Source organism: Drosophila subpulchrella, unplaced genomic scaffold (genome assembly GCF_014743375.2).
Source record: "Drosophila subpulchrella strain 33 F10 #4 breed RU33 unplaced genomic scaffold, RU_Dsub_v1.1 Primary Assembly Seq114, whole genome shotgun sequence".
In the NCBI taxonomy this organism is placed as follows: domain Eukaryota; kingdom Metazoa; phylum Arthropoda; class Insecta; order Diptera; family Drosophilidae; genus Drosophila; species Drosophila subpulchrella.
The window spans coordinates 12,501-27,500 of record NW_023665456.1 but is presented as its reverse complement, the minus strand read 5'-3'; the positions used below and the strand labels follow the sequence as shown (position 1 = coordinate 27,500).

General features: G+C 41.8%; 1 pseudogene; it reads left to right on the top strand.

The window, feature by feature from the left end:
* LOC119558587 overlaps window positions 1-8,882 on the top strand; it is a 9,435-nt pseudogene extending 553 nt beyond the window's left edge.
* Window positions 8,883-15,000: the final 6,118 nt, after the last annotated feature.

Genomic DNA, 15,000 nt, shown 5'->3' with positions numbered 1-15,000 from the left:
ACAAAATTTATCATAAAATATAACTTATAGTTTATTCAAATTAATTTGCTTGCATTTTAACACAGAATAAATGTTATTAATTTGATAAAGTGCTGATAGATTTATATGAATACAGTGCGTTAATTTTTCGGAATTATATAATGGCATAATTATCATTGATTTTTGTGTTTATTATATGCACTTGTATGATTAACAATGCGAAAGATTCAGGATACCTTCGGGACCCGTCTTGAAACACGGACCAAGGAGTCTAACATATGTGCAAGTTATTGGGATATAAACCTAATAGCGTAATTAACTTGACTAATAATGGGATTAGTTTTTTAACTATTTATAGCTAATTAACACAATCCCGGGGCGTTCTATATAGTTATGTATAATGATATTTATATTATTTATGCCTCTAACTGGAACGTACCTTGAGCATATATGCTGTGACCCGAAAGATGGTGAACTATACTTGATCAGGTTGAAGTCAGGGGAAACCCTGATGGAAGACCGAAACAGTTCTGACGTGCAAATCGATTGTCAGAATTGAGTATAGGGGCGAAAGACCAATCGAACCATCTAGTAGCTGGTTCCTTCCGAAGTTTCCCTCAGGATAGCTGGTGCATTTTAATGTTATATAAAATAATCTTATCTGGTAAAGCGAATGATTAGAGGCCTTAGGGTCGAAACGATCTTAACCTATTCTCAAACTTTAAATGGGTAAGAACCTTAACTTTCTTGATATGAAGTTCAAGGTTATGATATAATGTGCCCAGTGGGCCACTTTTGGTAAGCAGAACTGGCGCTGTGGGATGAACCAAACGTAATGTTACGGTGCCCAAATTAACAACTCATGCAGATACCATGAAAGGCGTTGGTTGCTTAAAACAGCAGGACGGTGATCATGGAAGTCGAAATCCGCTAAGGAGTGTGTAACAACTCACCTGCCGAAGCAACTAGCCCTTAAAATGGATGGCGCTTAAGTTGTATACCTATACATTACCGCTAAAGTAGATGATTTATATTACTTGTGATATAAATTTTGAAACTTTAGTGAGTAGGAAGGTACAATGGTATGCGTAGAAGTGTTTGGCGTAAGCCTGCATGGAGCTGCCATTGGTACAGATCTTGGTGGTAGTAGCAAATAATCGAATGAGACCTTGGAGGACTGAAGTGGAGAAGGGTTTCGTGTGAACAGTGGTTGATCACGAGTTAGTCGGTCCTAAGTTCAAGGCGAAAGCCGAAAATTTTCAAGTAAAACACAAATGCCATACAAATATAATTATATTATATAAATCAAGCTAATTAATATACTTGAATAATTTTGAACGAAAGGGAATACGGTTCCAATTCCGTAACCTGTTGAGTATCCGTTTGTTATTAAATATGGGCCTCGTGCTCATCCTGGCAACAGGAACGACCATAAAGAAGCCGTCGAGAGATATCGGAAGAGTTTTCTTTTCTGTTTTATAGCCGTACTACCATGGAAGTCTTTCGCAGAGAGATATGGTAGATGGGCTAGAAGAGCATGACATATACTGTTGTGTCGATATTTTCTCCTCGGACCTTGAAAATTTATGGTGGGGACACGCAAACTTCTCAACAGGCCGTACCAATATCCGCAGCTGGTCTCCAAGGTGAAGAGTCTCTAGTCGATAGAATAATGTAGGTAAGGGAAGTCGGCAAATTAGATCCGTAACTTCGGGATAAGGATTGGCTCTGAAGATTGAGATAGTCGGGCTTGATTGGGAAACAATAACATGGTTTATGTGCTCGTTCTGGGTAAATAGAGTGTCTGGCATTTATGTTGGTCACTTGTTCCCCGGATAGTTTAGTTACGTAGCCAATTGTGGAACTTTCTTGCTAAAATTTTTAAGAATACTAATTGGGTTAAACCAATTAGTTCTTATTAATTATAACGATTATCAATTAACAATCAATTCAGAACTGGCACGGACTTGGGGAATCCGACTGTCTAATTAAAACAAAGCATTGTGATGGCCCTAGCGGGTGTTGACACAATGTGATTTCTGCCCAGTGCTCTGAATGTCAAAGTGAAGAAATTCAAGTAAGCGCGGGTCAACGGCGGGAGTAACTATGACTCTCTTAAGGTAGCCAAATGCCTCGTCATCTAATTAGTGACGCGCATGAATGGATTAACGAGATTCCTACTGTCCCTATCTACACACTCTAATCTGGCAGTGTAAGTAATCGTACCTGTTTATTTTTGCTCGATTCGAAAATTCGTGTTTTTGCGTTTCCTCAAAAGTTACATTGGCGGAAGTGGTATCAGACTCCGCGGTTTGGCTGCGCGGTCAAGTAGTGTTGCTCGCGTGATCATACACACGCCAGGAGCGGCGGAATACGCGTTTTCCTTTTGTGAACAATTGAAAGCATTTTTGGTAATTTATTTTGTTTTAAAAATTTGAGTCGAGCTGAAAAGGCTACTGGACCTTAACAAAAATTGGGTGAGTGTATTTTTGAGTCCCATTTTTAACACCACCAAAGAGATGTCGGAGGGGGAGGATTCAATGAGCGAGGGCGAGATGCGCCTCGACGGTAAGCGCAGCCGAGGTAAGGTGCGAGACAACCCAAAAGCTAAGTTGATTGCGCTCGACGAGGAATCGTGGGCGAATATTGTTGAAACGGACAAGGACTGGGACGACCAACCAGAGGGTCGCCCTTCATCATCTGCATCGTCCGCGAAGGGAGCTAGGGCGAAGACTGTTACACCCGGCGGAGAAAAAAAGCGCTCCAAAGCACGTCCTATGACGTCATCGATGGTGGCATCGCGCGCAAAAGAGGTGAAGACTATCAAGACCACCGCTGACCCCGTCGCTGCTGCCAGTGCTGACGTCGCTACTAGCGCTGACGCCGCTGCTGACGCCGCTACTGCCGCCGCCGCTGGAGACGTCGTGAAGTATGACCACGCCATGGAGGTGGTGAGGGGTGGCCCCGGACGGATTTCCGCGGAAGTTGCGAAGATTCGCACCGAGCTTATACTCGACACCAGCGTTATCGTGAGGAGCTCCACCAGGGAGCTGCTACTCGTCGTGGCCAAATATGAGGCCCTTATTTCGGCGCTCACGCTGCGTAACGTGGTCCTGGAAGACCGATATCGGCAGTCCAAGAAGGCACCACCGCCGCCGCCGCCGCCGACTACCCAACCTGCTGCCCCGCGGATGCCCTCTGCATATGCCTCTGCATATCCAAGCCTCCCGATGCCATCCGCCGTTCCGGTCCCGATGCCGCGAAAACCGCGCGAGACCTGGTCGGCCATTGTCCACAGTTCCGACCCGAAAATTTCGGGTAAGGAGCTGGCGGAAAAAGTCAGAAAGGAGATTGCTCCCTCGCTAGGAGTACGTCTGCATGAGGTGAGAGGGCTGGCGCGTGGCGGTGCCATCATCCGCACCCCATCGTCCGGCGAGATACAAAAGGTGGTCGCCAACAAGAAGTTTGTAGAAGCTGGCCTAGAGGTGAAGCAAAGCCCAGCGCAAACGCCGAAAATTGTGGTCAGCAACGTGGACACTGCGACGCCGCCGGATGAGTTTATGAGCGAGTTGTACAAAAACAACTTCGCTGATAAGATGAGTCTGGAATTGTTCAAAAAGCAGGTTCGACTGGAGAAGTCGTGGTCGCAGGCGGACGGCGCCACAGTTAATGTGACGCTGGAAGTCAGCACCACGGCCCTCGACGTGCTCGATGGCGGAAAGGCCTACATTGGCTGGTTCGCCTATAATTGCCGGGCGTTGGAGCGCACATACGCGTGCCACAGATGCGTTGGATTTGACCACAAGATCAAGGACTGCCGGTATAAAGAGAATGTCTGCCGGCAGTGCGGACAGACTGGCCACAGTGCGCGCGCATGTCAGAACCCGGTGGACTGCCGGAATTGCCGTTTTAAGGGCTACCAGTCGGGGCACCACATGCTGTCCCCTGGATGTCCGGTATACGCGGCGGTGCTTGCAAGGGTGAACTCTAGACATTAATGTTTAGGTTCATCCAAGCTAACTGTGGTCGAGGCCGTTGCGCTGTCATCGAGCTTGCCAAGCAGATGAGAGATGCTGGCCACCTGTTCGCACTAGTCCAGGAGCCCTACGTGGACGCTGGCAAGCGACTCACTGGACTGCCTGGAGGAATGAGGATATTCGCCGATAGGAGGAAGAAAGCTGCCATCATCGTGGACGACCCATCTGCCATCTGCATGCCCATCGAGGCTTTGACGACGGACTACGGAGTGTGCGTGAGTGTCACAGGAAGATATGGCACAATCTTTCTGGCCTCCGTATACTGCCAGCATCTAGCTGCTCTGGAGCCCTACACTGACTACCTGGATACGGTTCTGCTATTAGCTAGCAGAACACCGACAATCCTCGGACTTGATGCTAACGCAGTCTCCCCTATGTGGTTCAGCAAATCCCCAGACAACTCTGGAGACCGCCTGAACCGCGAACGGGGACAGCTCATGAACGAGTGGATAATCGCAAGCGGTGCCAGTGTACTGAATACGGCCAGCCAGGTGTTCACGTTCGATAATCACCGCTCTAGAAGTGATATCGACGTGACCTTCGCCAACGAAGCGGCGCGAGTATGGGCAACCTACGATTGGAGAGTTGACTTCTGGGAGCTGAGTGACCACAACATTATCACTGTTGAGGTTACTCCAGATCCGAGCAGTACCGTTGAGAGCCTAGCTCCGGTACCGCAATGGAAGCTCTCCAATGCAAGTTGGCGAAGATTCAGTGTAGAGTTAAGGAGTGCAGCACAGAGTCTCGAGGAACTGGAGGAATCGCCGTTGGACGACCATGTGTCTGCCCTTCGCTCCATCGTACACGATGTGTGCGACAGGGTGATAGGGCGCAGGATACCTGCAGCGAGGGGAAACGTAATATGGTGGAATCCTGAGCTGAGTACCAAGCGCCAAGAGGTCCGGAGACTGAGGCGTAGGCTGCAGGCAGCTCGCCGGAGTGGCACCGACGATGCTGAGCAACTTGCCGCTGGACTGAGATTTGCCTCAGGCCAGTACAAGAAGCTTATCTTGACGACAAAGGAGCAAAACTGGCGGGACTTCGTGGGACGGCACAAGGATGATCCATGGGGGCACGTATACCGAATATGCCGAGGCCGGAAGAAGACAGCCGATCTCGGATGTCTCCGGTCGAACGGCGCGCTTTCCGTAACTTGGCACGACTGCGCAAGTGTGCTCCTCCGCAACTTTTTCCCTGTTGCGGAGTCGACGACACGAGAAGACATACCCCCTGGTGCCCCACCGATCCTCGAAGCCTTCGAGGTGGCAACCAGCGTCGCGAGGCTGAGAAGCCGGCGATCGCCGGGTATGGATGGCATCACGGGCGGTATTGTCAAGGAGGTATGGCGTGCCATCCCTCAGCACCTGACGAAGCTGTACTCTCGGTGCATCTCGGAAGGATACTTTCCGGCCGAGTGGAAGCACCCGAGAGTGATACCGCTGGTAAAGGGGCCAGATAAGGACAGGAGCGATCCTGCCTCTTATCGCGGCATATGCCTTTTGCCAGTGTTCGGAAAGGCGCTTGAGGGAATCATGGTGAATCGGCTGAAGGATGTGCTACCGGATGGCTGCAGATGGCAATTCGGATTCAGGCCTGGACGCTGCGTGGAGGATGCGTGGATGCACGCCAAAAACACCGTCGCCAACAGTCGCGAGAGGAGGGTCCTTGGAATCTTTGTCGATTTCAAGGGAGCCTTCGACAACGTGGAGTGGAGTGCGGTGCTGGATCGGCTTGTCGACGTAGGCTGTCGAGAAATCGACTTGTGGAAAAGCTATTTTTCCGGCCGTAGCGCAAGCATCATCAGCAGGTATGAAGCAGCCACAGTTGCGGTTACACGGGGCTGCCCGCAAGGGTCCGTCAGTGGTCCATTTATTTGGAATTTACTGATGGATGTGCTGCTTCAGCGCTTGGAGCCACATTGTGCTCTGAGCGCGTTTGCAGATGATCTTCTGCTTTTCGTCGACGGGAATTCCCGTGCCGATCTGGAGCGGAAGGGCGAGCAGTTGATGGACATCGTGGGAGCCTGGGGAGCTGAGGTTGGAGTGAGTGTGTCAACCAGCAAGACGGCAATAATGTTGCTGAAAGGACAGCTTTCACGCACGAGGAGACCGACGGTACGGTTTGCTGGAGCAAGCCTGCCTTACGTCACCAAATGCCGGTACCTTGGCATCTTAGTCGGCGAGCGGTTGAGTTTTCTCCCGCATATCTCTGCTCTCAGAGATCGGCTGGCTGGAGTTGCCGGAGGACTAGCGCGGGTGCTTCGAGTCGATTGGGGGCTCAGCTCCCGTGCTAAGAGGACGATTTACAGCGGACTCATGGTCCCCTGTGCACTCTTTGGTGCCTCGGTCTGGTACAAGGCGGCGAGTAGGGGCAAGTCCCTTAAACTCCTCACCTCGTGCCAGAGGTCCATCCTTTTAGGATGCCTACCGGTATGCCGCACAGTGTCCACGGTGGCACTGCAGGTGCTTGCTGGTGCTCCTCCAATGGATCTGGATGCTCACAGGATCGCCGTGAAGTTCAAGCTGAGGAAGGATGTCCCCCTGGATGAGAGCGACTGGCTCCACGGACAGGACCTGTCCGTGTTGGACTGGAAAGCTAAGATGGCGCTGCTAGACGAACGTCTGCTAAATGAGTGGCAACTCAGATGGGATCGCGCGGAACACGGCTCCGTGACTCGCGAGTTTTTCCCAGAGGCAGCGTTCGTCTACAAGAGGAAAGACTTTGTCTTTACCCTCAAAGCCGGATTCTTGCTGACAGGACACGGGTCGATGAACGCATTTCTGCAAGGCAGGACCCTCAGCACCACGACCGCATGCTCATGTGGCGTGGCAAGAGAGGACTGGCGCCACATACTGTGTGAATGCCGCCTGTACAACGATTTGCGGGACCTGGATGCCCTTGGAGTCGTTCGAGACCAGGGAAGATGGATCGTCGCGGGAGTAGGTCGAGACCCCAGAACGGATGCGTCTCCTAGGAGCTTTTTGCCGATGCTGCCTTCTCGAGGCGAAGGATGGATGCGACGAGGGAGGAACCACAGGCGCCGGGACGTTAGTCCCACACCTCTTTTGCCGTGTGGTAGCGGCGAAGAATACTGCCACAGCCTGCCATAGCTTGTCGTAGGAGGCGACTAATATGGCAATGGTTGCCCCATCCGAGCTTGTCGGAGCTGAAGGGGTGAGGCTCACCGAGCCTGTAATTTCGGTACCACGGGTTGAGCAGCTCCAAGGCTGCTCATTGAGGTTGGCCCCCTTGTGGGAGTATCGTGGTGGCTGTGGTTGACACCTATATCGCGGGTAGAGTCCTCGGGCTCGACGTGGATGTTGCGTTATACAACTCGGGTGCTGTGACCCACAGAACAGTAGAGATTTTAGATAGATCTCGCCCCTACGCAAGGGGGAGTGCTTGCCCGACAAGTAAGTACTCGAATTGCTACTGGGGTGGATGCTATGTACATAGCTATAGCTTCTAGTCCGGGGCGTTGGTCTGGCGCTTAACCTAGACCCGTGCATTATATACTCACTTGTGGGTATATTAGAATGCCGTGGTTGTAATCCCTTCATTGTGGAACACGCCACGTAAAATAAATTCGGAGGGATCCGAGACACACCTGTCCCTATCTACTATCTAGCGAAACCACAGCCAAGGGAACGGGCTTGGAATAATTAGCGGGGAAAGAAGACCCTTTTGAGCTTGACTCTAATCTGGCAGTGTAAGGAGACATAAGAGGTGTAGAATAAGTGGGAGATATTAGACTTCGGTTTGGTATCGCCAATGAAATACCACTACTCTTATTGTTTCCTTACTTACTTGATTAAATGGAACGTGTATCATTTCCTAGCCATTATACGGATATATTTATTATATCTTATGGTATTGGGTTTTGATGCAAGCTTCTTGATCAAAGTATCACGAGTTTGTTATATAATCGCAAACAAATTCTTTAATAAAACGGTGCATTTATGTATTTTTGATTTGAAAATTTGGTATAACTCCAATTACTCAGGTATGATCCAATTCAAGGACATTGCCAGGTAGGGAGTTTGACTGGGGCGGTACATCTCTCAAATAATAACGGAGGTGTCCCAAGGCCAGCTCAGTGCGGACAGAAACCACACATAGAGCAAAAGGGCAAATGCTGACTTGATCTCGGTGTTCAGTACACACAGGGACAGCAAAAGCTCGGCCTATCGATCCTTTTGGTTTAAAGAGTTTTTAACAAGAGGTGTCAGAAAAGTTACCATAGGGATAACTGGCTTGTGGCGGCCAAGCGTTCATAGCGACGTCGCTTTTTGATCCTTCGATGTCGGCTCTTCCTATCATTGTGAAGCAAAATTCACCAAGCGTTGGATTGTTCACCCATGCAAGGGAACGTGAGCTGGGTTTAGACCGTCGTGAGACAGGTTAGTTTTACCCTACTAATGACAAAACGTTGTTGCGACAGCATTCCTGCGTAGTACGAGAGGAACCGCAGGTACGGACCAATGGCACAATACTTGTTCGAGCGAACAGTGGTATGACGCTACGTCCGTTGGATTATGCCTGAACGCCTCTAAGGTCGTATCCGTGCTGGACTGCAATGATAAATAAGGGGCAATTTGCATTGTATGGCTTCTAAACCATTTAAAGTTTATAATTTACTTTATAAACGACAATGGATGTGATGCCAATGTAATTTGTAACATAGTAAATTGGGAGGATCTTTGATCACCTGATGCCGCGCTAGTTACATATAAAAGCATTATTTAATACAATGACAAAGCCTAGAATCAATTGTAAACGACTTTTGTAACAGGCAAGGTGTTGTAAGTGGTTGAGCAGCTGCCATACTGCGATCCACTGAAGCTTATCCTTTGCTTGATGATTCGATAATAAAGATGTTGCAAGCGGGCATAATCATTATGCTTGCTTGCAGCATCGCACGCCACTTTGTTTGTGGTGTGTAAGGTAGGGAAGAAGAAATATAAAAGACCTAAATTGGAAACATCAATATATAAGTAAATATTGAACAAACAAAATGTATCGTCATCTTATTAGTGACGCGATGATAAAGTGGCAAACATATTCCATGTATAAATATTCCTATGGTATTAAAATTCAAGTAAAGAGGACATATATAAAAGTTTGTATATATGGTTCATTCAATGGTAGCAGCGGTTGGTTGGTTGGTGTCTGCTCCTCTTATTGTTCAAAACTTATGTTATGGTAGCAAGTCTATATCGTCATATTATTAGTGACGCGAAAAAGTAGTGGCAAAACATATTCCATGTATAAATAAATATTCCTATGGTATTGAAATTCAAGTAAAGAGGCCATTCAAGTAAAGAGGACTTATATAAATATAAGTATATATAATGGTAGCAGCGCGGTTGGTTGGTTGGTGTGTCTGCTCCTCTTATTGTTCAAAACTTATGTTATGGTAGCAAGACTGTATCGTCATATTATTAGTGACGCGAAAAAGTAGTGGCAAAACATATTCCATGTATAAATATTCCTATGGTATTGAAATTCAACTAAAGAGGACATATAAAATTACTATCAATGGTAGCAGTGGTTGGTTGGTTGGTGGTTGGTTGGCGGCTGCTCCTATTATTGTTCAAGACTTATGTTATGGTAGCAAGTCTGTATCGTCATATTAATTATTAGTGACGCGAAAAAGTAGTGGAAATCATATTCCATGTATAAATAGATTCCTATGGTAATGAAATTTTCAAGTAAAGAGAGGACCATTCAAGTAAGAGGACATATAAAAAGTAAGTATATGTTCCTCCAATGGTAGCAGTGGTTGGTTGGTTGGCGGCTGATCCTCTTATTGTTCAAAACTTATTTTATCAATATGAGTTTGGCAATACAATAAAGAAGACCAATCTAATCCATATAAAACTAAATGTATTATATGGATATGCTTAGGAAACCCATATATTCATAAAAAAAAATTATGTATAGAAAATTATACATATATCTTTTATATAAATGAATCGTATGGATATCGCCTTATGGTAGGTATAATAACTTTTTAAGGCATAATAATGTATAATATAGAAAATATACATTGAAATATAAATGCATTTTTATAGATATGGCGGCATATAAGTGCCATATACACAAGAATAAATAATAGAATTTACCAATATATAATTAAAATGAGATATATAAACCTAGTGAGGGGCTGCACTAGTATATGAATCGTATGGATATGGCTTATAGGTATAATACCTATAAGGCATAATAATGTATAATATAATAAATATAAATTAAGATATGAATGAATTATATAAATATGGCATAGAAATGCCATATACATACATAAGAATAAATGGTAGAATTTACCCATATATCACTGAAACACGATATATAAACCTAATGATAGCTGGCACTAGTACTGTAAACATGCACGCAATAGTGCGTGGGGTAAAAAACTACTATAGGGAGGTGGTCGTTGGCGGGCCCCTCCTCGTATTGGTCAAAACTTATGTTATGCATATGAATTTGTCAATACTATATAGAACGCCAAGCATATCCATATAAACTATGGATATGCATAGAAATCCATACAAAAGTAAAAAAAAATTATGTATAGAAAAATATACATATATTTATATAAGTGAATCGTATGGATATGGCTTATAGGTATAATACCTATAAGGCATAATAATGTATAACAAGTAAATATACATTGAAATGTGAATGCATTGTATGGATATGGCATATAAATGCCATATATATAGAAATAAATTGTATATCAATGATATAACAATTATAAACCTAGTGAGGGGCGGCACTAGTGAATGAATCGTATGGATATGGCTTATAGGTATAATACCTATAAGGCATAATAATGTATAATATAATAAATATACATTAAGATATGAATGGATTGTATAAATATGGCATAGAAATGCCATATACATAAGAATAAATGGTAGAATTTACCCATATATCACTGAAACACGATATATAAACCTAGTGATAGCTGGCACTAGTACTGTAAACAGGCACGCAATAGTGCGTGGGGTAAAAAACTACTATAGGGAGGTGGTCGTTGGCGGGCCCCTCCTCGTATTGGTCAAAACTTATGTTATGCATATGAATTTGTCAATACTATATAGAACGCCAAGCATATCCATATAAACTATGGATATGCATAGAAATCCATACAAAAGTAAAAAAAAATTATGTATAGAAAAATATACATATATTTATATAAGTGAATCGTATGGATATGGCTTATAGGTATAATACCTATAAGGCATAATAATGTATAACAAGTAAATATACATTGAAATGTGAATGCATTGTATGGATATGGCATATAAATGCCATATATATAGAAATAAATTGTATATCAATGATATAACAATTATAAACCTAGTGAGGGGCGGCACTAGTGAATGAATCGTATGGATATGGCTTATAGGTATAATACCTATAAGGCATAATAATGTATAATATAATAAATATACATTAAGATATGAATGGATTGTATAAATATGGCATAGAAATGCCATATACATAAGAATAAATGGTAGAATTTACCCATATATCACTGAAACACGATATATAAACCTAGTGATAGCTGGCACTAGTACTGTAAACAGGCACGCAATAGTGCGTGGGGTAAAAAACTACTATAGGGAGGTGGTCGTTGGCGGGCCCCTCCTCGTATTGGTCAAAACTTATGTTATGCATATGAATTTGTCAATACTATATAGAACGCCAAGCATATCCATATAAACTATGGATATGCATAGAAAACCATACAAAAGTAAAAAAAAATTATGTATAGAAAAATATACATATATTTATATAAGTGAATCGTATGGATATGGCTTATAGGTATAATACCTATAAGGCATAATAATGTATAACAAGTAAATATACATTGAAATGTGAATGCATTGTATGGATATGGCATATAAATGCCATATATATAGAAATAAATTGTATATCAATGATATAACAATTATAAACCTAGTGAGGGGCGGCACTAGTGAATGAATCGTATGGATATGGCTTATAGGTATAATACCTATAAGGCATAATAATGTATAATATAATAAATATACATTAAGATATGAATGGATTGTATAAATATGGCATAGAAATGCCATATACATAAGAATAAATGGTAGAATTTACCCATATATCACTGAAACACGATATATAAACCTAGTGATAGCTGGCACTAGTACTGTAAACAGGCACGCAATAGTGCGTGGGGTAAAAAACTACTATAGGGAGGTGGTCGTTGGCGGGCCCCTCCTCGTATTGGTCAAAACTTATGTTATGCATATGAATTTGTCAATACTATATAGAACGCCAAGCATATCCATATAAACTATGGATATGCATAGAAAACCATACAAAAGTAAAAAAAAATTATGTATAGAAAAATATACATATATTTATATAAGTGAATCGTATGGATATGGCTTATAGGTATAATACCTATAAGGCATAATAATGTATAACAAGTAAATATACATTGAAATGTGAATGCATTGTATGGATATGGCATATAAATGCCATATATATAGAAATAAATTGTATATCAATGATATAACAATTATAAACCTAGTGAGGGGCGGCACTAGTGAATGAATCGTATGGATATGGCTTATAGGTATAATACCTATAAGGCATAATAATGTATAATATAATAAATATACATTAAGATATGAATGGATTGTATAAATATGGCATAGAAATGCCATATACATAAGAATAAATGGTAGAATTTACCCATATATCACTGAAACACGATATATAAACCTAGTGATAGCTGGCACTAGTACTGTAAACAGGCACGCAATAGTGCGTGGGGTAAAAAACTACTATAGGGAGGTGGTCGTTGGCGGGCCCCTCCTCGTATTGGTCAAAACTTATGTTATGCATATGAATTTGTCAATACTATATAGAACGCCAAGCATATCCATATAAACTATGGATATGCATAGAAAACCATACAAAAGTAAAAAAAAATTATGTATAGAAAAAATATACATATATTTATATAAGTGAATCGTATGGATATGGCTTATAGGTATAATACCTATAAGGCATAATAATGTATAACAAGTAAATATACATTGAAATGTGAATGCATTGTATGGATATGGCATATAAATGCCATATATATAGAAATAAATTGTATATCAATGATATAACAATTATAAACCTAGTGAGGGGCGGCACTAGTGAATGAATCGTATGGATATGGCTTATAGGTATAATACCTATAAGGCATAATAATGTATAATATAATAAATATACATTAAGATATGAATGGATTGTATAAATATGGCATAGAAATGCCATATACATAAGAATAAATGGTAGAATTTACCCATATATCACTGAAACACGATATATAAACCTAGTGATAGCTGGCACTAGTACTGTAAACAGGCACGCAATAGTGCGTGGGGTAAAAAACTACTATAGGGAGGTGGTCGTTGGCGGGCCCCTCCTCGTATTGGTCAAAACTTATGTTATGCATATGAATTTGTCAATACTATATAGAACGCCAAGCATATCCATATAAACTATGGATATGCATAGAAAACCATACAAAAGTAAAAAAAAATTATGTATAGAAAAAAATATACATATATTTATATAAGTGAATCGTATGGATATGGCTTATAGGTATAATACCTATAAGGCATAATAATGTATAACAAGTAAATATACATTGAAATGTGAATGCATTGTATGGATATGGCATATAAATGCCATATATATAGAAATAAATTGTATATCAATGATATAACAATTATAAACCTAGTGAGGGGCGGCACTAGTGAATGAATCGTATGGATATGGCTTATAGGTATAATACCTATAAGGCATAATAATGTATAATATAATAAATATACATTAAGATATGAATGGATTGTATAAATATGGCATAGAAATGCCATATACATAAGAATAAATGGTAGAATTTACCCATATATCACTGAAACACGATATATAAACCTAGTGATAGCTGGCACTAGTACTGTAAACAGGCACGCAATAGTGCGTGGGGTAAAAAACTACTATAGGGAGGTGGTCGTTGGCGGGCCCCTCCTCGTATTGGTCAAAACTTATGTTATGCATATGAATTTGTCAATACTATATAGAACGCCAAGCATATCCATATAAACTATGGATATGCATAGAAATCCATACAAAAATAAAAAAAAATTATGTATAGAAAAATATACATATATTTATATAAGTGAATCGTATGGATATGGCTTATAGGTATAATACCTATAAGGCATAATAATGTATAACAAGTAAATATACATTGAAATGTGAATGCATTGTATGGATATGGCATATAAATGCCATATATATAGAAATAAATTGTATATCAATGATATAACAATTATAAACCTAGTGAGGGGCGGCACTAGTGAATGAATCGTATGGATATGGCTTATAGGTATAATACCTATAAGGCATAATAATGTATAATATAATAAATATACATTAAGATATGAATGGATTGTATAAATATGGCATAGAAATGCCATATACATAAGAATAAATGGTAGAATTTACCCATATATCACTGAAACATGATATATAAACCTAGTGATAGCTGGCACTAGTACTGTAAACAGGCACGCAGTAGTGCGTGGGGTAAAAAACTACTATAGGGAGGTGGTCGTTGGCGGGCCCCTCCTCGTATTGGTCAAAACTTATGTTATGCGTAAACATATGATTTTGTCAATACTATAAAGAAAACTTGTTTTGTACATACAAAACTAAATGAATTATATGGATATTGAAAAATAAATGGCATTATATCCATATAATGAAAATATACTTGTATTCTCTTATTATAAGAGAGAATACCGTATAGTTGGTTGGCAAAGACAATTGAAAATACCCGAATTGCAGATGATGGGTTCAAAAACTACTATAGGGTGGTGTAGCAAATAATATGAAGATGATATATCCATATAATGGATATACACTAGTATTCTCTTAT